This window comes from Bubalus kerabau, chromosome 4, assembly GCF_029407905.1.
Source record: "Bubalus kerabau isolate K-KA32 ecotype Philippines breed swamp buffalo chromosome 4, PCC_UOA_SB_1v2, whole genome shotgun sequence".
Taxonomy (NCBI): Eukaryota; Metazoa; Chordata; class Mammalia; order Artiodactyla; family Bovidae; genus Bubalus; species Bubalus kerabau.
In genome coordinates this window covers 80,521,015-80,544,977 of record NC_073627.1, presented here as the reverse complement: position 1 = coordinate 80,544,977, position 23,963 = coordinate 80,521,015, and the positions used below count along the sequence as shown (strand labels likewise).

At 39.0% G+C, this 23,963-nt stretch overlaps 1 long non-coding RNA gene across 7 annotated transcripts in view; it reads right to left on the bottom strand.

Annotated features, from left to right (window-relative positions):
* The window catches only part of LOC129649879 (uncharacterized), a 430,734-nt gene that overhangs the window by 136,344 nt on the left and 270,427 nt on the right, over positions 1-23,963 (bottom strand). For 6 of the 7 annotated variants that reach the window (XR_008713364.1, XR_008713362.1, XR_008713363.1 and 3 more), the window contains one exon: positions 4,101-4,197. This is a non-coding gene — a long non-coding RNA (uncharacterized LOC129649879). Of the gene's footprint in view, positions 1-4,100; positions 4,198-14,182; positions 14,265-23,963 lie in introns of all 7 variants that reach the window. The other variant, XR_008713361.1, reaches the window with a different exon arrangement.

Here is a 23,963-nt window from a genome sequence, read left to right as displayed (position 1 = left end):
TATATATCTTTTATACAAGGTTTAGCAGAGAAGCTGTCCTGGACTGTTTGCTCTATAAATTAAGCCAGGAATCCAGGTTCCCATATTGTTCTACCTTCAGACAATTGTCCTTGTTTGCACAATAAAAGATGGCTCACCAGGACATCTCATGCTATGTTCATTTTCCAAGCTACTAGAGGAAGGAGGAGGAGAAGCATGCACAGGCACCCTTTAAGGACATGACCTGGACACAGCCCACATCACTGTAGCTCACATCCCATTGGAGAATGTAGGATACCTAGCCAAACCTATAAAAAGGAGACTGGCAGAACTGATGAAAATCAACGAGTACGCTGGTGAATAACAACAAGGATCTACAGAAAATGCTTGAGAAATTTTTATTCCAAAAAAAAATTTCTTTCTGAGTAGTTTTACAGAGCAGATGAAATAGATCTGCTCTACTGATGCTTAAAGTCCAAATCAGCAGGTGATGGTGATTAAGTGCTCAGGAACTTAAAACAAATACAGGCTGATTGTCCCCATATGTGCTTATGCTGCTGGCTGCCATAAAACAAAAGTCTTTCATGACTGGAAAATTGAATTATCCTAGGATTAGGAATGGAGAAGGCAATGGCACCCCACTCCAGTACTCCTGCCTAGAAAATCCCATGGACGGAGGAGCCTGGTGGGCTGCAGTCCATGGGGTCGCTGAGGGTCGGACACGACTGAGCGACTTTACTTTCACTTTTCATTTTCATGAATTGGAGAAGGAAATGGCAACCCACTCCAGTGTTCTTGCCTGGAGAATCCCAGGGACAGGGGAGCCTGGTGGGCTGCCGTCTATGGGGTCGCACAGAGTCGGACACGACTAAAGCGACTTAGCAGCAGGATTAGGAAGCAGATGTAGAGTTGCACACCAACCTGGTACCAAGATTGAGTTCTGACCCTATCATCTCCTAACTTCATGACTTGATGAGCCAGGAACTTCCATAAATCTATTTTTATTAATCTGTAGAATGGGGATGCTAACTACTGAGAAGGTCTATAATAAAAATTTGATAAACTAACACATCTGAAAGCAACTGGTTATTAGAAGGTTTTCAGTAAATATTAGCTCACTCAGAAGTCTTGTCTTTAACTGCAACAGTATTTTCTAATCTATTTTTCTATCAACTTCTTATATGTTCTTGCAAACATTTTAAAACTTGAGAACCATTGTCCTACTACTACTACTACTACTACTAAGTCGCTTCAGTCGTGTCCGGCTCTGTGCGACCCCATGGACTGCAGCCTATCAGGCTCCCCCATCCCTGGGATTCTCCAGGCAAGGACACTGGAGTGGGTTGCCATTTCCTTCTCCAATGGATGAAAGTGGAAAGTGAAAGTGAAGTCGCTCAATCGTGTCCGACTCTTAGCGACCCCATGGACTGCAGCCTACCAGGCTCCTCCATCCATGGGCTTTTCTGGGCAACAGTACTGGAGTGGGGTGCCATTGCCTTCTCCCACTATTGTCCTAAAGATACAAATATGGAAAAGCTCATGAAAAGGCATATTATCATACAAGCAATATGTACAAACCTAATTTAACTATTTGTTTTCCATGGCTTAATAATTTGTGAATAAAATGTTTATTTTCCTGGCTAGGCATTCATGTCTGAGTTGATGCTTCCTCTTATGCCCCCTGCCCCTTTTCATGAGTCAACTCAATCTTTTGAATGAATTTTGCTCTATTTTGGAAGATTCCAAGAAATTCTTGATGAATATTTGGGAGAGCCCCAAGTTGCCCAACCTAGAAGCAGATCCAGGTAGACAGCTGCCATTTAAAATCATCAGCAATGTTCTAAGCAGTAGATGATGTACACATATTCTTGGTGAACCTGAAAACATATTCAATATAATTCTTATGATTCTCATTTAATGATGAATAATACAGAGATTAAAAGAGGTTAAGCAACGTGGTCACTATCTTAAAGTTAGCAAGACATAAAGCAAATCTCTGGCTATTACCAAGAAAAAGCAAAAAGAAATGAGGGCCTAAGCAAAGAACACCATCCCTAAGAAACAACAACTTTTTAGCTCAATCCAAAGCTGGATTCAATGTGGGAATTTGGGATTATTTACTGAAGAGTCTCTGTTCAAATGCAGAACTCTTGAATTGAGAAGTAATACAGCATAGGAGGTACATGCACCATTTTGCAGGTGTTTTCAGAATGTAAACTAATTGAAAATAGCTTAGTAATGAATGGCCTAGATTCCCTTCCCATGGTGCTTTGGAGGGAGTCTTTGTCTATTTATGTTGGAGAATCTAGACTAAGACCCTCACCGCAGTCATTAATTTTATAGGTCCTTACTCCACTATAAAAAAAGGGAAAATACACACTGGACCTCAAGGAGGACTGAAGACTTCTTCTCAAAATCTCACACTGAAAGCTGGTTTGTTTTAATTCTTTCATTTCATGCCATACAAAGCAAACATGTAATCTTTGACTGCAGGCGCAGTATCTGTTCCGACAGAAATGTTGCTGATCATTACCAACACAGAAGCAAGACTCTGAAAGCATGAAGCCCACAAGAGAATGTTTTATAGATTGCCAAGGCGTCACTGGTGAATAGCCCAAGCAAATCTGACTCACAGGGGCAGAGTGGGCATCCAGTCTGCAATTACTAAAGAAAATCTGTTTGGAAGTTTTCAGGTAAGAAAGCTAGATCACTAAATCGAAAGGTACTGCTGAATACCTAGAGCAAATGAGTCTGTGTTTAGCCATTTATAAATGAATGCACCTAAAGTTTCATAGAATTCTAAAGGTTTCAATCAGCCATCTGCAATTGCCTCAATCAATTCTATATAAATAAAATACATTTGAGCCTATCTTTAAAGAATGTTGAATGAAGAGAATCATATGCCCATTAAACATTTCTTTAATGATAAATCTTTCTGGATAGAACTACAACAAAACGATGGCTTCTTTGATACCTTTTACATCATAAGGTCTATTAGTCTGCCAGGCAGAATTACAGGTGCTTTCCATGTGTTATCTCTTATTTCAATGGAATATTGCAACAACCTCCAAGTATAAGTAACAAAAAAGGAAGAACATCAACTTTCTTGAGTTATATACCAATTACCCATAAAGGAAGAAACGGCATCGGTTCGATTAACCAGTTGTCAGACATGACCAGGTATTTGTACAAAGGAAGCCTACAACAGATTTTCATTTTAGAGCAAAGGTGAATAGGAAAATTGCAGCACACATTTTCCAAGTCAGTTTTTCTATAACTTTCAATTTCCTTGAAACACCATCATCTGGGTAACTAGTAATGACTTACAGAAATCTTTCTAAGTGTAGTGGAAATATAAAAGAAGTTTCTTCAGCTTGGTTTTCTATCTGAGGGAAGGCAATTATGACTTTTTTCTAAATGGCAGTGTTGCCTTCACTATATTAATCCTTTGACTCCTTACAGCACAAATGCAAGCGGCAGCATGGCAGCAGAAAGAGCAGAACATAGAGACACAGCAGTCTTGGGTCAGTTATTAGCTGTGTCATCTTGAACAAGGTTTTAATTTCTCTGAACTTCCATTTTCCACAACTGCACCACGAGGATATTACACCTACCTCCTATGGCTATTGTGTTGACTTATTAAGTAATATATATGATGTACATATACACAGTAGGAAATTAGTAATAACACATTTGAGTTCCCCACTCCTCGTAAGGAAACAAAAATTTTGTTGTTCAGTCACTAAGTTGTGCCTGACTCTTTGAAGCTCATAGACTGCAGCATGCCAGGCCTCCCTGTCCTTGACTATCTCCCAGAGTTTTCTCAAATCCCTCTCCATTGAATCGATGATGCGATCTATCCATCTCATCCTCTGACTCCCCTTTTCCTTTTGCCTTCAATCCTTCCCAGATCAGGGCCTTTTCCTATGAGTTGGCTCTTCGTCAAACCAAAAATAATCATGACAAAATAATAAAAAAAGCTGTTTTCAAGACCCAAACTTATGCACTGGGTTACATACCATCATAACTTATTTTACACACACACACACATCCACACACACACATTTCTCATCACATTCTCCAGAAACCAATCCAATATATTAAGAATCATTTCATCTTACCACAACATGAAACAATTTCAGCACGAATGCTCCAACTTCATTTGGGATACTTCACATTCAAGGCCTCTACATCTTGAAACATTCTCCAATGAATTCTCTAAATGAAATGAAACAAAAACACTTGGGAATATGGAAAAATAAAACTTAGCTCCTTCCAATAGTGTTCATCTCAAATTTCTCATGTCATTTTCCATCTGGCTGCTTTTGCTCCAATTCTGAAAAAGATCACATATATATTTCTAGACTGCAGATTCACAATCTCATCTGACGTATCTATCCCATATGACAATATTGCTTGCATTTTTGGATAATGAAATTCATTCTGTTTGTTTCTGTAAGCCAACAGATATTCTTAAGTAGATATTAGAGAATAATAATTGGGATATAAAACAACTTTCACATCACATCAAACTGAGTATTTTTACTCAATCTGTTTCAAAATGAATGATCTAAATATTAGTAACAACATATAAATGATAAGAGAAAGTATGACAGCAATCAAGTTATAGGAACTGTCAGAGGAAAAACATAATGTAAACATTATAGCTTTTCTCTTTTTAAGATGCTTGTGGATGTCCTTCTAAAGGATGAATGCGTAAAATAAATTCATTATATGAAAATGAAACATATTTATTCATGCCCATAATCACTTTTATTATGAAAAGTATAAAACTTTATATATATGTATACTGTTGTTTATTCACTAATTCATGTTTGACACTTCTGAGTCCTCATGAACTGTACCCCAACAGGTTACTCTGTCCATGGGATTTCCCAGGCAGGAATACTGGAATGGGTTGCCGTTTCCTTCTCCAGGGGAACTTCTCAACCCAGGGATCGAACCCGGGTCTCTTGTATCTAGAATATATATATTCTGGAATCTCTGGTGGCTCAGAGGAGCTACAGTCCATAGGATCGCAGAGTCAGATATGACTGAGGCGTATGCGGAGGCCTTAGCACAGCATGCAGATTAATATATTCATACATGAAGGAGACGGTTCAGTCCCTGGGTTGAGGAAATCCCCTGGAGGAAGGAAACGGCAATCCAGTCCAGTATTCCTGCCTGGGAAATCCCATGGACAGAGTAGCCTAGGGGGCTACAAGTCCATGGGGTTGCAAGACTTGGACAAGAATCAGCAACTAAACCACCACCGCCATATATACTCTAGACTTGACGTTTTGCAAATTGAAACCTCATTCATAAATTTATGAGGTATTATGCTGTGTCAGAAGAATCTGATAATTTTAATGGTCCCTATTCTTATGTATCTTTCTCTTTCTCTCTTATTCTCTGTCTCTCTTTCTCTCTCTCTCTCTCACAGACACACACACACACACTTTAGAAGTCAAATTTACTGTAAAAAAGTTACAGTGTAATCACATAAAATACAATGAATTCACATTTATTCATCAGCCCAGGTCTATCCTTTTAATAGCTATGTTGGTTTCATTACAATAGAACCGTCTACAAAAAATTAAATAAAATCTTGGTTATGCAAATCACACTAATGAAAATACTGAAAACCTGATTGTATGAAACATCTCAAGCTTAAGGAGGCATGTCATAGTGATCAATTTTAAATTAGCCACTTTAGAACAAATTGTGTTGCTTCATTCTCCTGGTGGCTTCCCGAATTTCTATTTCTGCAAAGAACTGTAATTACAATTGTACTGGGTGGAACAAGTGAATCTCTTCTCTCAAAATCTAGATATGAAAATGAATCTACTGGGCCCATCCAATAATATTGACATCTCAAGTCCTCTTGACAGGTTCACTTCACAGACTGTGAACGAAGCAGAAGGCTGCTCTAATTTCCCTCTCAATAGAGGCTAGATAAGCATGTTGTCAGTGTCTAAGCTATTGTCTCATAGCCCACAGACCAGCTTCTGTAATCTGCACTGAGATGTCAGGGCTGGGTCTCTGCATATCACACTGCCAGCTGACTTCCTGAGGCACTGGAGAGAGCTTGATGGGGGCAAGAGAAAGGGCAAGCGGGACTTATTACATCCTGTTCATTTGCTCTCAGTATTACCTTAGCAATCATTCTCTACTCTCTGAACAGAAAGCAGTTTCTGTCCACAGATTTGTCAAGGTCATCTAGAATTGGCTCCCTCTGTCCTCTCAGAGGTGTCAGCACTGAGCTATTGGCATCCCCTCTGAAAGGTCTTGAGTTTATGTGTCGTAAAGCCTATACACTGGGTTCCTCACACACCATCACTGGTTGCACAGCACTGCCTCCAAGAAATATGGACCTCAGAACCAGAAGCTCCCTCTTGAAAGCTCCTAGTAACCTCAATTTTTCCTTTAATTCCCCAAACCCTAAAGGTAGAGCTTCTTTCTATAGATAATGTCTCTATATAGCTCTTTCTATTTCAGTTCCCCAGCAGGTATTTAACTTCTCCTTTATTTTACTTTTTCTGTGTTAAAACAATAGGGGTGGCTTCTATCTTCCCAGTGGAGAAGGCAATGGCACCCCACTCCAGTACTCTTGCCTGGAAAATCCCATGGACGGAGGAGCCTGGTAGGCTGCAGTCCATGCTAAGGGTCGGACACGACTGAGCGACTTCACTTTCACTTTTCACTTTCATGCATTGGAGAAGGAAATGGCAACCCACTCCAGTGTTCTTGCCTGGAGAATCCCAGGGACGGGGGAGCCTGGTGGGCTGCTGTCTATGGGGTCGCACAGAGTCGGACACGACTGAAGCGACTTAGCAGCAGTAGCAGCTATCTTCCCAGACAGACTCTGTAATAGAACATATATTTTAAGAGCTTCCCTGGTGGCTCAGATGGCAAAGAATCTGCCTGAAATGCAGGAGACCCAGGTTCAATACCTGGGTGGGGAAGATCCCCTGGAGAAGGGAATCTTCTTGCCTGGAGAGTTCCATGGACAGAGGATCCTGGTGGGCTACAGTCCATGGGGTCGCAAAGAGTCAGACACAACTGAGTGACTTTCACTTTTAATTTTAGATTGGAGGATGAAAGAATCTAACATCCCTTGAGATGTTTTCATATATTTTATTATTTAATCTTCAAAAATCTCTATGGAACAGGTATGGTTAGCACAAAATTTAGGTTAATAAAGGGTGCAAACGTTTATTGAGTTCTTATAGTGTGTTATTATCTTTCCATATTTTATTCTATTTACTATTCATAAACTTTCTGAAAAGGGAGCATATTAGATCCACTTTATGGATGGAGAACTGAACTTGAGGTTAAATTATATGACACGTTTTTGACAAGTAGGTAGCCCTAGAATTGTAATATATGTGGGTGTGCACCCGTGTGTATAGTATGGAAGGTTTCCCTTCCCTTCTGCCATGACCTGGAAGCCACAGATTGCTGATGGAAGTAGTCAGAGATGCCCCGCACTGAATGAGGACAGATCTTTGCATGTGCAGGAAGGAGGAGAGGGGCCTGGTGCTTAAAATACATTGTCAGTGCTTTTACTTTGCCACTTACACACTCAAATGGGCATGGCCTGGAGAAACCTAGCGTATATAAAAAGAAAGAGACTTCAACATATAATTTTCCCCCTAACCATAACAATGCATGGCTTCCTGTGTCTGAGATGAGAAAGCATTAATTCTTCCTAAGCTGAGCACTGATCTTCTCTACCATACTCTCACGTCCAGATTACTAAAAACACAGTAAAGATCCACTTGGCCTTTAAATACAAAGTCAAAAAGAACTCTTTCCTAAGTCTTTACACTATTATTGTGAAATATTAGGAGAGATGCAGTGCTATATTCATGATAAGTGAATAATTCAAGCAGTGGTTAAAAGATGAAGTGACTCTATGTCACTGTTAGTGTTCACAATGCAAGAGATGATCAAGGGGTCATGGTGAATACTTTGAGGTCTCAAATCAGTCCATAACAAGAACATGGTAGTTCTGAGCTGCTGTTCTCCACTATGGAAACAAAAGGTGTCTTGGCATCTGGTACCTTCAGGGACACTTTGGGCTGTAAGAGACTGTATGTAACTCTGGGTAAAATGGAAGAAAATGCACTGGGAACATGTAATGTCTATCAGTGTCAGCTGTTCTGATGTCAAACAATAAAGTGAGATTTCTAAAACATGTGTTCCTGCCTATTCTGGCGAGTTTTTAATACTTTCTAACTGGGACCTGATTTTCCTTTTACTAAAATTATAGGCTTTGTCTTGACACTCACACTGTTTCTTTATCTGTAAAGTCATGAGGTGAAAAGAAAGTGTCAGTTGCTCAGTTGTATCCAAATCTTTGCGACCAACCATATGGACTGTAGCCTACCAGACTCTTATCTCCATGGGATTCTCCTGGCAAGAATATTGGAGTGGATTGTCATTTCCTCCTCCAGGGGATCTTCTGACCCAGGGATCAAACCCAGGTCTCCCGCATCACAGGCAGATTCTTTACTGTCTGAGCCACTAGGAGTCCTGGAACCACAGTGCTATTTCCCAAACCATTCTTCATAAGGCCTGTGCACCAGAAGATTCTAAAACAACTCATATACTGAAATTTGGAAAATACTGTACAGTCTCTGAATCTTATTTGAGATTCAGAGTACCCTTATAATAATAAACATTATGAGGATCCAACAATGACAACTTTAAATAATGTATAACTTGTTTGAGCACAGAGTCTCCTCTTCCTTTCACACTACCATTTCTTGGGATGACTGCATTACTCTGAACACAGTTTGGGAAATGCTGAATTTGGTGCTCCCTGAAATCCCTTATGACATCGGGATTCTGTAATTCCAAGCAGAGGAGCTGTTTAATACCATAGAACCAAATGGGATTTTGTCCTAAAATAGCTCTAGCTGATTCTGTATTTCAGGTGTTTAGAGTAAGCAGATTCAGGAGCCAGTGGCTGAAGGCCATGGAGAATGGCCCATGATTCATATTCTGGATGCAGTAAGCATCATATTAAAATACTGTGTGAGTGAAGCATTCCCTGGGAGGCACCCTTTACTTACCACCACTTAATTTCTAGGTCAACGAGCATAAGGGGAAATTTTCTTTTGCAAAGATCAAGGAGCAAAAGGAGGATCACAGAAATGAGCTACCACCCACCAAGCAGTGTAATGCCAAATTGCAACATATACACATGCGTGCAAGTGAAATCTGGCAGAATCAGAAAGCTTTACCTTGGAAGAAAACCAGGAAGAAAATGCTGTGCCTGAAGTAAATGTTATTGTTTTATCTTATGGCTATGTTTCTCCTTTAAGCTCAGCATTCCCTAGATTCTCCTAAAGTTTATGATTCTAGTTTGACTATTGTCTGCCTTTTTATAAGTGAGGCTTCCCAATTCCAGGTAGCAATAATTAAGTCCATGCTTATCCATCTCCCTATACTGTTAAGCTTTAGAGGATAAACTGTGAGTTTATACAAGTATAGCAGCTTCCATTTTCAGGGTACAAACTACTTTTTCACATTTTTTGTTGTTTTGATTGGTTGTATCACTTTATGTGAAAAGATCCCAAATCACACAACGGAGGTGAGTCTGGGAAAATAAGATTTACCTAAAGATTTTAACATTTAGGGAAGACCACATTCATAAATCACTTTGCCTTAGAATTTCCACTTACCACCATAATCCAAATTTCACCAATTTGAATAGAAATAAAGATGCTACTGATCATTTATTAAGTACCTGTTTTGTTCTAAGCAATGTGCTAAGTTCTTCTAGCATCTTAATACCTATAATTAGCCTATGAGTCTGGTGCGACTATCATAGCCATTTTAATCACTGGAAAAACTCAAACTCAGAATATATAAGCTTTCTCAAAGACACACTCCTTTTAAGTGGCAGATCCTGTAATCAAATCTAGGCCTGTCTGGTTCCAGAGTCTAAATTCTTAACGATGCTGCTCCATTGCTAATTATTTTTGATACAATGTAATCAATGCTGTTCATTCATGTCTAACTCTTTAGGACCCCATGGACAGAGAAGCCTGGCAGGCTACTGTAGGCTACTGTGGGATATTCCCAGAAAGAATATTGCAGTGGGCTGGCATTTCCTCCTCCAAGACACATGACAGTTTAAAAAAATAAATAAAAGACCAAACATTAAGGCCCATGTCATGCAATCTGTCTGTAGCCTCTGTATTTAATATGGCTTGGGTCCTGGGAGCTACAGTTGAGTCTAAACATTGTGATAGAATTGGCCTTGGTGGTAGGATGCAGAGATAAGGAAAACCTTCAGATTCTGTTTAATGGTGATCCTGTAATAAAGAATCGAGCTGTCATTATAATCTAGGCAAGAAGACAACACATGAGATCCAACAATGGAAGCAAAGACAACTCGTGAGTTCAGACAATGGGAGTACAGAAAGTACAATGCAGCAAAGTGTGAAAGGACAGCAAGAGGAACCCAAAAAGATCTCCTGAGGCACTGGAGAGAGAGGTGCAGATGCCTTAGAGAAGAAGTCCCCTATATATGAATGAGTTCCATTGTGAGAGGGCATTCCTAAGTCCAATTTGTTCGTTAAGTCCCACAAAGTTAGCCTGGTACCCAACTACCACAATCGGCTATATAGTACTATAATGTAATAGGTTCATAACGCTTTCCACACAGATAATACATAAAAACAAACACAGAAAACAATTTTAATCTTATGGTACAGTATCTTGAAAACTACAGCGGTGCGATACAACAGCTGGGATACAGGGGCGGCATCGAGTGAACAGGCAAGAAGCGGAGTTACTGACCGGAGGAGGGAGAGGAGGGGGAGACGGTAGAGCTGAAGGATCATTAGCAACAGGAGACGGAGGGCAAGCTGCAGCAGCGCCCATGCCTGACACCGATGGAACACACGCTCGCATCTCTCAAAGTTCGAAGCTGGAAGGCTTCTATGCAGGGGATTTCCTGTTAGAATGCATACAGCCTCTCCCGTGTGAGGAGAATGTCCTTCAAAATACTAGGTAGATCTGACCAGATACATAACCTTTCATCACGCTCACACACTCAGTCATGTCCGACTCTGCGACCCCCCGGACCGGAGCCCACTGGGCTCCTCTGTCCATGGGATTCTCCAGGAAGAATACTGGAGTGGGTTGCCGCCCTCTCCTCCAGGGGATCTTGCCGGCCCAGGGATGGGACCTACGTCTCCTGTTTTTGCCAGGTGAGTTCTTTTCCAGTGAGCCTCAAGAGACAAGCAACTAAATGTCCTCATTATTTATGTTCACGTTCTCTCCATCCTCCCCCTTTCCCTCCTTTCTTCTTTGTCTCTCGCACATACACTGAACAATGAATCCTGAGATTCAGTCTATTATTAAGTTGCTATTTCCTATGCTTTTTGCATGCATGTGTATACACACACACATATGTGAACAATTAGTTTCCCAGTTTCCGCCACATTTTGAAAAGCAACAGAGTTGTTTGATTATTTATTTACAAAGGTCTACCACGTAACGGCAATTTCCAAAACCTGAACGAGTATATATGTCATCTAGAGTAGTGAAAGATAGAAGACATTTTGAATGTTAGAGCTCAGATTTTTAATATATACCAAACTCTAAATGCTGCGATTATGTGATGGCAATAACCATGTGGGTAAATATAGCGTACATCTCAACGATAATAATAGACATGCTCCTCCAAGGATATTTTCAATGCTAAATTTTATATTTGAAACAACTGAATTTTTTATCTTTAGTGCTGGTATTAAGATATTTGGCATAAATGAATTAGATTTTTCAAACTAATCAGACTCAAAAGTAAGAGATATATTCTTTGTAGAGGAAAAAAGTACATAGAAATTCTGCATTAGTGAATATATTCTTTATATATGCAGAAATTTGACTAAAATCATATTTACTTTTAATTATAAAAGACAGCAAAAAAGTAGAAGCAATTTAACTGTTCATCAGTCAGGGATTGGTTAAAATGAATCATAGCACATTCATTACTTAGAAAATTATGCTATTAAAAATGTATATGTGTGCATAAAGTATAGAAGAAAGTACAGACATATACCAAAATGTTAACTGTAGTCATTTGTAGTTATGCAAAACAGTAATTGTCATTTAAAAAATATTTAGTATGGTCTTTTGTTGGTAATAGGCATACATTACATTCATAATTGGTAAGCTATCATTTCCAAAAATATATAGGTAAATCTAACTTATAAATGGATTACCAGAAGGCCCTTTTTTTTTTTTACATTTTTTAAAATTTATTTTTAATTGGAGAGTAATGGCTTTACAATATTGTGTTGGCTTCTGCTATACAACAACATGAATCAGCCACAAATACACGTATGTTTCCTCTCCTGAAGCTCCCCCTACCTCCCACCCCATCTCACCCCTCTGGGTTGTCACAGAGCACCAGGTTGAGCTCTGTGCCCATAGAGCAGCTTCCCTCTGGCTATCCATTTTACACATGGTGGTGTACATATGTCAATGCTACTGTCTCAAGTCGTCCCATCCTATCCTTCCCCCACTGTGTTCAAAGTCTGTTCTCTATGTCTGCATCTCTATTCAAGAAGACCACTTTTAAGTTCAGTATTCCAAAAGAATTTTTATGTGAAATAATGATGGCTGAATTATCAGAATGTGCTATATTTCTAGAATATGTTGATGTAATAATTGAAACACTAAGCCTTTCATTCATTCATTTATTCATTCACCCTATACACCTTTATGTGAGTTTTCATGTCAGTCACTAACCTTCAGGTATAGATGAATGGAAGAAGCTGCATGTTTGTCTTTAAGGGAAGACAAGAAATCAAAAAATGAGTAAGACCGTACTCAAATCTATTGTCTAGGAAGTGTTCAGATACTGCTAATATCACAAACCCACTATATCCTATCAAGTTAGGTGTAACTGAGGCATGCATAATGCTGTAGGTTCAATCTGACAACCCCTAGCAGGAGTCTGGTCTGTGGCAAGAATGGGCTGAGCGCACAATGCACACAGGTCTATCTTCCCCTTCCTCATTTTGTCATCCTGGAAAACAGCCTTTGGCTTTCTAGATCCCAACCACCAAATGAGGACTCCTCTGCCTCTGGCAGTGTCTGGCAATTTCTGCATTCGGGACACATCTGGTTCAGGATTTCATGGCCAGGGAATCCTTGTAAAACAATCCATAAAAGGCAGTCCATGATTATACGTTACATGTTTATGAAGAAGGAGGAAATGCGTCAAAGGGATCCTCCATATCCTTTCCTTTGGGCACAGGAAAAGATAGGATATGGACTTAAATCCACAATTTATAATCTTAGAATCTCCTCCAAACCCAGTGGAGCTGTTTATCATCTCATTGTACACATGGCCCAGAAAGAGAAAATGAGCCTTCTCTAATGAAAAGTCCATACAGTGGAAATATAAACAACTGCATGGAGAGCTCTGTGCTGAATTTACACAGACTCCAGCCGTTGCTCAAGGTGAAGAAATCAATGGCAGCCCAAAGCCTGTCACTGAACCTCAAGAGATGCTTCATTTTCCATGCTTTGCTTTACTGTAGAGTGTCTCATTCCTGATCAGGTTCTTTCCCCAGGGAGTGGTAATAGGCTAACAGCAAGGAACCTCTGTTTTGTTCTCTAAAGCAGCAGGATCAAAGGGTGCTCAGTGGTAAACTTAATGCTCCTTCTGACTTCCTCCAATGCCTGCTTTCTCTCTACCATTAACTTCGAAGTCTCTTTCCCAAGCTCTTCAAATATGTAACAAGCTTAAGGAGAAAAAAAAAATACATTTTAGGAAAAAATTCATTTAAAAAAAAGAACATCTGGTTCCAAGGATTAAAGAATGTATCACCTACTTAACAACACAATATGCAGGGTAGAGCAGAGCTATCTGTATAGTAATTATTTCCTAAGATGTCATTTCTTTAAAATATTAACTAATATTTACTAAGAACTAAGTCCTATCTTGGGGCTTCCCTCATAGCTCAGTTGGTAAAGAGTCTGCCTGCAATGTAGGAGAGCCAGGGTTCAATCCGTGGGTCAGGAAGATCCCCTGGAGAAAGAAATGGCAACTCACTCCAGTATTCTTGGCTGGAGAATCACATGGGCAGAGGAGCCTGGCAGGCTACAGTCCGTGGGGCCGCAGAATCGGACACGACTGACAGACTAAACCACCACCAGCACCAAGTCCTACCTTACGTACGCACTGCACCTATAAAAACATTCAGTCCTCACAGCAGCCTCAGGAAGATGCCAGTAGTTTTATTCACAGTTTACTAAAGAGAAAACTGAGTTTTAGAGAAATTAAGACTAAATAATTTATCTAAGTTCATGCAGGCAGTAAATATCCAAGTTTTCCCTCTCTTATATTTTGGCCAAGAATTTATTTCTGAACTCAACACATAAAAACCAAGAAAAATAAATGTCTAATATTTTAATTAACACAAATACCCATTCATGTCATTGAATTCCAGTTTTTCCTTCTCATGTGCTTAACAGATAACTGCAATTATCACGTGCATGCAAATTTTCAAATATTTTACTCTGAAAGTTTTCAAGCATAGAGAAAAGTTAAGGAATTTTACAGTAAACACCCATATACAAAGAACTACATTTTACATCAACATTTATTATATTTTGTTCATCATTTATCCATCCATTATATACAATTCTGCATCCTGCTATTTATTCTCATATTTCATTATAAGAATTTTAGTTGTTGTGTCACATCATTTTAATTATCTGCCAAGTCTTCTAAAGACTCCTTAGTGGAGCCCATTCTCCTTATCTTACTTTACATCTTATCTTATATTAATCCTAAACATACTCTATTTACTTTCCTTAAAATGATTTACCCACTCATTTATGATATCATGCTCAAGCCTACTGCTGGAATTTTACTCATTTGAACTCCTGGCACTGCCCTAGGCACATAAAAATGACTCTAAATGCCTATAGATTGATCATGGCATTGATTAGATGACAGGGATCCAGGGAGACTATATGGCAACCCACTCCAGTGTTCTTGGTGGAGAATCCCAGGGACGGGGGAGCCTGGTGGGCTGCCGTCTATGGGGTCACACAGAGTCGGACATGACTGAAGCGACTTAGCAGCAGCAGCAGATGATATTATAACCTTTTCAATAATGAGTCAGGATGATGCCAAATTCTACCTAAGTATTAGGAAATCCTAATTATCCCATTTGCTATTACAGGAAAATATTTATTATTTATTTGTTATAATACCCCTAATTAATGCTACAGATCATTAAAACAAGACTATGTGGTCAAAGACCAGTATTCTCACCCTTTACCTGCTTCTATACCTATAGTTTGGAGAAAAACCAAGGAATCTGCAAATCCAAAGTAAAGTGGGTGCTATTCATCCCATGTTCTAACCTACACAGAAACTCTTTCTGGAGCACATGTATGTAACTAATGAATAAATGTGATCCAGACATATTTGAAGGCTTCCTAGGGACATTCACCTTATTATCTTCATTCAGTCAACAGATTTATTCAGTATCTACTCTGCTCAGATACTCTGCCGGGTGCTGGAAACCAAAATTAAACAAATCATTTCAAAGAGCTCATGCAGTGAAGGACAATTAGGTCGATATAACACTCAGTTTGGAAATTATATAGAAGTATACTGTGTCATTATTGGAGAACAGAAAAGGGCACCTAACCCAGTTGCCAGTATCTATGAAGAGCAGAGGAAATTCGCCAGGGAACGCTTCCTACAGTTGTGTATGAGCCCAACCTTAAAATCTAATCAGGAGCTGACTAAGGATAAAGGTTTTTGTTTAGTCTCTCACTCACGTCTGACACTTTCGTGACCTCACCAACTGTAGCCTGCCAGGCTCCTTTGCCCATGGGATTTCCAGGAAAAGATTACTGGAGTGGGTTGCCATGTCCTCCTCCAGGAGATTTTCCTGACTCAAGGATCGAATCCACGTCTCTGTAACTCCTGCATTGGCAGGTAGATTCTTTACCACAGAGCCACTAGGGAAGCCCAAAGGATAAAGGTATAGGGTGATTTTCCCAGAGCAAGGATTTTAGCAAAAAAATTGAAGCAAGATGCATCATGAGTCACATGAAGCTCCTAAGCACTTCAGCTTTTCCTAGCTAGTCTGAGATAAGAAAGATGTGAAGGACAGATAGGCAGGGCAAGATGATTGAGAACCTGATGTATTCTATTAAGAAACTTGGACACTTTTCTCTAGAAATGAGAAATTGTGAGGAGGTTTAAGCAAGGAGCGACATGGTCAGATTCTTGCTTTAAATAGATCATTTCAGAGACAAGGTAACTAGTTAGGAAAACCTGCCACAGATCAAAAGAGACATTTTGGGACTCTGACCCATGATAGTATCTATAGGGTTGGATTGGAGGAAACAGAGTAGAGAAACTGGTGAGATTCATTCTGGGGTAAATGCTAGTTTTCTCTAATCCCTCGTTTAGAGAAAAAGGTAAAAAGTTGAATTTCAGGTAAATTGAGTAGAGTTGCTATGAACTATAAATGAGCAGTGGTTTGGGATAGGAACAGGAGGCAACTGGGAAGAAGAAGATGTTTTCGGTACAGTTTTGGGACTTCTATTTCTTGATAACACTGATGTCTCAACTGAGCTTTCCACTTACAATCAATAGCATGTTCTGAATGTTTGTGTTTCCTTAAAATTCATGAGATAAAATCCAAACCCTGAAAATGATGGAATTAGCAGTGGTGCCTCTGGGAGGTGATTAGCCTATGAAAGTAGACCCTTCATGAATGGGATTCATGCCCTTACAAAACAGACCACACAAAGGTCCCTAGTCCCTTCCTTGAGGTAAGGTACCAGTGAGAACATGGCCATCCAGGAGCAAATGAGCTCTCACCACACATCAAACCTGTTGGCACCATTATCATGGACATCACAACCTTCAGAACAATGAGAAATACATTTCTATTTTTTGTAAGCCACTGAGTTTACAGAATTTTTTATGGTAGCCTGAACAGACCAAGATGATAAAGAATACAAATTTTAAAAATAAGGTATAAGACAGTGAAATCCTGTCTCTTTTGGAGATAAATTGTCATTTGGTGCATCAAAAACAGTTAAAGAGTAAAAATGTCATATTTGCCAACTAACAAGAAAGTAGATTTCAGATTATATTTAATTAAGTCATTATTTAACATACGAATTCAAGAGTTAACTTTGCCTCTAAGTGAAGAGTCAATGATAAAATATTTACATAAAAATGTGACTGAATATTTTTATTCCAACCAGAGTATTCAAATCAGAATATCCAAGTCAATCAATGGGAACATAAATCTATCTTGCCCTCTTCTTTTTCAAGGAAAAGCTAATATTGAAATTTTATTTCAAGAAAATATCAAAAGAAAAGCAAATTTCAAAATATACTGAAGCTTAAGGAAATACTCATTCCAGCCTGCTGCATACTTAAATCATTGGACAACGAGCATTCGTGTTCAGAATTATGATTCTGTGTCATTGCAAGTTTTGTAATGAGATGATTTAATGACAACTACTATTACACCATTCTTCTGATGTAAAGAAAATTTATCAATGCGCATTAAAAAATACTTACTCAATGAGGGTCAAAACAGCAGCTTTCCTGCTTAACCTAAAGTTAATCAAATTAATGAGAACAACCCAACCACTATTTCTTTTTTAATCACTGGGGCTGCCTTGTTTGATCAGTATTACCTAAAAACAACTTAAATTTTTATGCAATGTCCTTACCAACTGGAAGTAATGATCACTCTCCCCTGATCAAATAATAAGTAACAATGTACGAGAACAAAAAACTTGTAAATAAATATAAATAAAAATACCCATTTGGTGGAGCAATTCTCAGCCGTGACTATCTTCATAAGGGTTACATGCAGGAAATAAATCTAAGTATGAATTTCTCTAGACACTATGTACAAAACAAAACTTGAAGCTTCCAAAGCCAGTCTGACTGACTCCCAGCTTTATCCCACTGTGTGTCTACAGGAGCTCAGCTCCACAGACATATCGATTTAGGTCATCTCTGAAGAGATGGAAACTCCCCTTTCAGCACCTTCTCCAGAGTCCAGACAGAAGCTGATTAGTAAAGCCCTAAAGTCTTCTTGATATAAAAGTTGAGAATGAGAGGTTATTTGCTCTCAAGCTTCTGCTGACTGTCCTTATCCTGTAAAATCAAGACATCAGATAAAATGATTAGAGCATGGAAAGTAGTTTAATAAAAAAGTACAACTACAATGGAAGTTGAGAAGCAGCATAAGAATCAAGGTCTCCTATTGCCTTTCAAAGACTATGAACAAATGGTCAGAGGATCGCATGATGATATCAAATAGTGCTGTTATTCCTTAGAGGTAGACTCTTTTCCAAATGCTTCCACACATGTAATTAATACGATCTGCAGATCAACTCTGTCCAGTAGGCAGAGATTTTTTTTTCCACATAAAGCAGGATAGGAGTCAATATGAACGCTTGAGTAAGTAGCCGTCATGTGCTGCTGCTATCTTAATCCTCAAAATCCCTGTGTGAAGTGCACAGAATCATTCTTACTTTTTTCTTTAAAAAAAATTTTTTTTTATTGGAGTCTAGTTGCTTTACAATGTTGCGTTAGTTTCTGCTGTACAGCAAAGTGAATCAGTGGTATGTATACATATATCCTCTCCCTTTCGGATATCCCTCCAACCTCCCCTCGCCCCCCACAAATCCCACTCTCCTAGACCATCACAGAGCACCGAGGTGAGCTCTCTGTGCTTTAGAGCAGCTTCCCACTAGCTATCATTTTACCCATGATGGTATGTACATGTCAGGGCTGCTCTCTCAGCTGGATCATTTCTGTTTAATAACTAAACTGATGCATGGAGATATCAAGCCCGTAACAGAGGCAGGGGTAAAAAATCTAAGTATCGTGACTTGTAGCACTAAGTCTGTGCAGGTGTGTATGTTTCGTGGTGTACCACATCGCTTCCCAGGAGGGAGCTTAGCGTATCTTGGAAAGGTAAAGGAGAATTCTTAGGACAAACTGTTTTCAATCGTAAGAAGAATTCTTAAAGAAAAAATTTTAAAGAATTCTTAAAGCAGAATTTTTCTTCTCAAAAGCAGAACTATATGAGAAGAAAAATAAACTGCACTGTCCTTCCCTTTCTCTATCTAGATGCCTCTCTAGGGGAATACTTTTAACTATCCCTGCTTACTGATTCATCCAATTGAGTCCTCCCTTGACCCTAAGGAACTCAGGAACTAACATATATTGGGAGTTGAATATATGTCCAGGGCTTGTTATGAGCATTGTTCTTCAAGATTTTACTCATTTTACAAAAGAAAACAATGAGGCTCAGGGAGAACTTCCATGCCCATAGAGCCTTTTTGCTGTGGGGCTGGACCTAGTCTCCAATGCCTACCACCTCACAGTGAAAATCTTCTATCACCTGAGCTCCCAGAGCCAGGTCCCGGTCACTTGCCGTGTGCAATTCCACGTGAAAAACAGTGTCCTAATTTCACACTCCAAGTTGAGGCTTAGCCTTGTTCTTATACCGAACACGGTTCCCAAATAATTATTTTTTACTGACTTAAGAAAATGGCATGACTTAGAGCCTAAAGAAATTAACTGAAGAAATACGGAAAGGAAAATCAGTGTTGGAGGACAGAAATGATTCCACCCACCACTAGGCCAAGAACCAGTTCCTGAGGGACTGAGTGAAAAGGGAACACTGCAGTAGAAGGAATGAATTCTTGTTTCATTTCTGGATGTGAATGTGAGGACGATAAACCCAGAGGTGACCTGGGGCATTCCTCTACATTTCAGTCACCTTCTTCAGAGAGAGAAGCCATGTAACCGCATGGCTGGTCAGGTGATTACTATTGAATTCCTGACTCCTCGCCACCTACATCATCTAAGTATGCTTTATCACCTTCTATTCCCCTTGGCAACAAGATTGACTATTAGTCAGAGTTAGCTGTGGAGACCTAAGAGAAAAAGCTTATAACTCGAGTACACAGTCCTGTCACAGAGGGTTAGGATTTATTTCTGACAGACATGAAGGGAACCAGTGTTTTCATACCACTCAAAATGTAAGATGTGTGGATACACTGTTTCCTCTGTTTTAACTCTTTACCTTACACAGAGAGACAAGGAAATAGAGGGAGGGGGCAGGGGAAAGAGAGGGAATTAAAAAAGGCAACTTGTGCAACATTTTCCAATAAGTTTTAGTAATAAAGATTTATCAAAACCCTAAGATTATTTGAAATATACACTGCATTGCTTTATGCAAATAATATAAATGTATTAGTGAGGTCACATTCACCAAATTCAAAGCTGGATTAAACTCTCAAGTTTATACTACTTTGACACCCCAAATAGCATTGTCAGTCATACTTTTACCTAAATATTGCAATGGACTGATAAGATCAATATTATAAGATCAGACCACTTTGCAACATTTAACAGACATGCCATAAATCACAGAACAGCTGTCAATATGCTATTGATGAAAACATAATTGAATTAAATAAATCCTTTAGACTTGGAGAAAACTGCCATGATGAACTCTTGCTCTGGAAGCTGACTATGACGATACTTCCTTTCAAATACTGGAGGGGGTGGGTTGCCTCTCCTTTTGCTCTGTTAAAGCCTGCTTCCTCTTTCATCCTGTTACTGTGGACTAGGGGATGGACAAGCACAGTTGGTCCCAAATCACTTTTCCAAGTCTAAATCTCAAGCAGGGCTTCCTCAAGTGTTTCCCATTAAAGTAGAAATTGCACTGCAAGAGGAAACAGAGAAACTGTAAGACCAGAAGTTTTTGGAAGGTTAAAAAATAATGTCACTCTCACTTTTCTATTTTCAAAGCCCATGACAGGTCTTAGCATGTAACAGACAAGTAAAACATAAACTTTGGATGAGTTGAACTTTCTTTAGTATAAATTCAGGGAGTGGATTAGATCTCAGGAATCCTTTTTAGGTATAAAACTTCATGTTTTTATGATTCCATAGCTAGTGTCACTTTCAAAATAGAGAATATAAACATTATCCTTAGTTTCTTGGTATCTGCATTAATTCGGACTTGTAAAGCACAATTTTAGTAAAGCTGATGATACCTTGAAAAAAGGAGACACAGAAATCAGCCCTTTGTTACTACCAAATCGTAACACAGTGTAATTAAGGGGTATGCCTGTGGGTAATAACATTTTTCAGTAGACATGTTATCCCAAGGGAAGAAAAGTGATTCTGGTCAGAAGTCAGAAATGGAAGAGAGTGTGGCACCACAAGGATATAACACATGCATTCTTTCATTGAAACGAGTTAATTATGGATTTTATTTATGTGTGCAAAAAGACAAAAAGTATCTTCCTTTGGAAGGATCACATATTAGTGGGGGAATATAAATAAATTATAATAAACATATCAGGAAAGTATTTGCAGAATACAATCAACACTATGGTAAAAGTAAAAGAAGCAGACCGAGGCGTATTGAAAGTCCTAAGAGAAGAGTCAGTTTTACAGAGAGTGGCTAATGTATGCCTCACTGAAAAGGTAATATTTGAGCCAAGTCTTCAAAGGGAGGAGAGATATTTCACCTGAGGAAGGGTTCCAAGCAAAAGGCCCAGCAAATGCAGAGACAGGCGGTGTGCCCAGTGCCGGCAGCTGCGGATGCAGCAGAGTCAGAACGAGGAAGGAAAGGGCATGAGAGGACGGTAACTTCTAAAAGGTAACAGAATCGGAGGTCTTTAGCTTTTGACCTGAGAGAAATGAAGAGCCATTACATGGTTTTGAGCTGACTGGTTTGAGATCTAACACAATTACTCTGGCTTTTCTTTTGAGAAAAGTATATAAAGAGGAGAAGTTAGAAGCAGGGAGACCAGTCAGAGGCTGCTGTAATAATCCAGGGGAGGACACAGGGTGGTAGCAGTAGGGATAATGAGAAACGGCTGGCGTTAGGATATATTTTCAAAGATGCGTTGGAAGGATTTGCTAATGAAGTGACAGAGGTAAGGCGAAAGAAGATTCAAGAAGGATTTTGGTCTGAAACAACCATGGGTGGAGATGTCATTAAATGACATGAAGCAGACTGCATGTAAAGCAACAATTTTTCTTTTCTTTTTTCTTCTTTTGTGTGTGTATATGGGTATGTTTAGAAGCTTGACAGCTCACGTTTGTATACAATGAGTTTGGGATGTCTACTGGGCATTTTAAGTAGGCAGTTGAAATATAGAAATATGGAAATCAAGGGATATTTTGAGCCAGAGATACATATTTATGAGTCATTAGCCTATCCTTAGGATTTCTTAAAATGGCATGTAATGTGCTTACTGAGGAAATCAGTGCAGGTATAAAGGAAAGAGAAGAGAAAGAAAGGAAAGGGAAGGGGAGGGGAGGTAAGGAAAAAGAAAAGAAAGGGGAACAGAAGAAAATAGGTCTTAGCACTAAGCCTGAGGGCGAAACAGTGCTAGGAGGTCCAGAGAAAACAAAGAGTGAAAAAAGAGACAAAAAAGACCAGGTTGATGTGACTGGTCAGCTGGAGAGTCGGGGGTACTGGAAGCCAAGTAAAGAAAATGCTTCTAGACCAGGAAACCATTCCATTGGCCATTTTGAAACTCAACATTCATTTGAGAACTTTAAAGTATTCCAGGTGTTTCAAACCCACACAGACTGCAGGATTTCACAGGAAGACCACTAGGGCATTGCTAATGGCAATATCTACCTCATGAAGCCCTTTGCTCATAAAGCAAAATGAAAACATGTTAGTTTATTTAGACATGCAGATAGAGAGGAATTTTTCTAACCAAAGATGAAGTGCTTAGGTTTCATCATCTAAAACATAGTTTTCTCACAATGTACTAGAAATGCCATACTAATCATATTTACATAATTTATCTGCTATAGATAAAGCTCCTATTTCAGAAACAATAATTATTTGTAGTCCCAGTTTTAGAAGGCAATAGCCTCTTGCCTCTAGAATTTTGTCAAATAGTTAAAAGAAATGCATTCAAAATCTTAGAAGAAGTCAGGGGCAAAAATAACATAATTTTTGGTCTGCAAAGACACAATATAGTATGGTCATAATAACACGAACAACTGTAACAAACAGAATTGCTCTCTATTGAGGATCTGTTATGTGTATTATCTCATATTCAGCCATTCACCTGTAAAGTTCTGAGATATTATTATCCCTTTTTAAAAGATGAGAAAACCTGGACTCAGATGGTGTATGATATTTCCATTGTCATGTGGATAGTGAGTAATAGAGTCAGGATTGGATTTCTTTTCCAATGATCTAGAAGTCAGAATTTCTTGGACTGTATTCCTTGCTTTGCCGCAAATGACCTGGTAAACTCACTAAGTCATCTGGAATACCTAAGATTTAGGTTATTCAAGTCTAAAACATATGGATGCTACCAACTTGAAGGATGACGGTGAGGGTGAATATGGGCAGTAAGATGCACAGAGCCAGGCTTCATTGCTATGGTAGGATTGAAGAAAAGAGTCATATCAAAGTGGGAGATAAAAGGATGAGGATGAGTAAAGATAGGTCCAGGGTGCTGACTCCTGCACCACTGATGGGGTTTATAACAAAAGACAAGAAAGAGAATCCTAGGAGCAGTAGAGAGAGGAAAACAAACAAACAAACAAAAAAAAACCACCAGCATGTAGTCTTAAGGCCAATGGAAGATAACACCTTCAATTAATATATATAATTTAATTTATATACTTTTCATTTTTAAAAAATTATTTCTAATCAGAGGATATTTGCTTTACAATATTTTTTATTTCTGCCATATACCAGCAAGAATCAGCTATAGGTATACATGTGTTACCTCCGTCTTGAACCTCCCTCCCTCCACCTCCCGTTCCATCCCACCCCTGCAGGTTGTCACAGAGCACCAGTTTAATTTTCTTTCTTTTTTAAGGCAGAAATTTATACTGACCTAAGATAATGATTTCCTAAAGGGAATCAGTCCTGAATATTCATTGG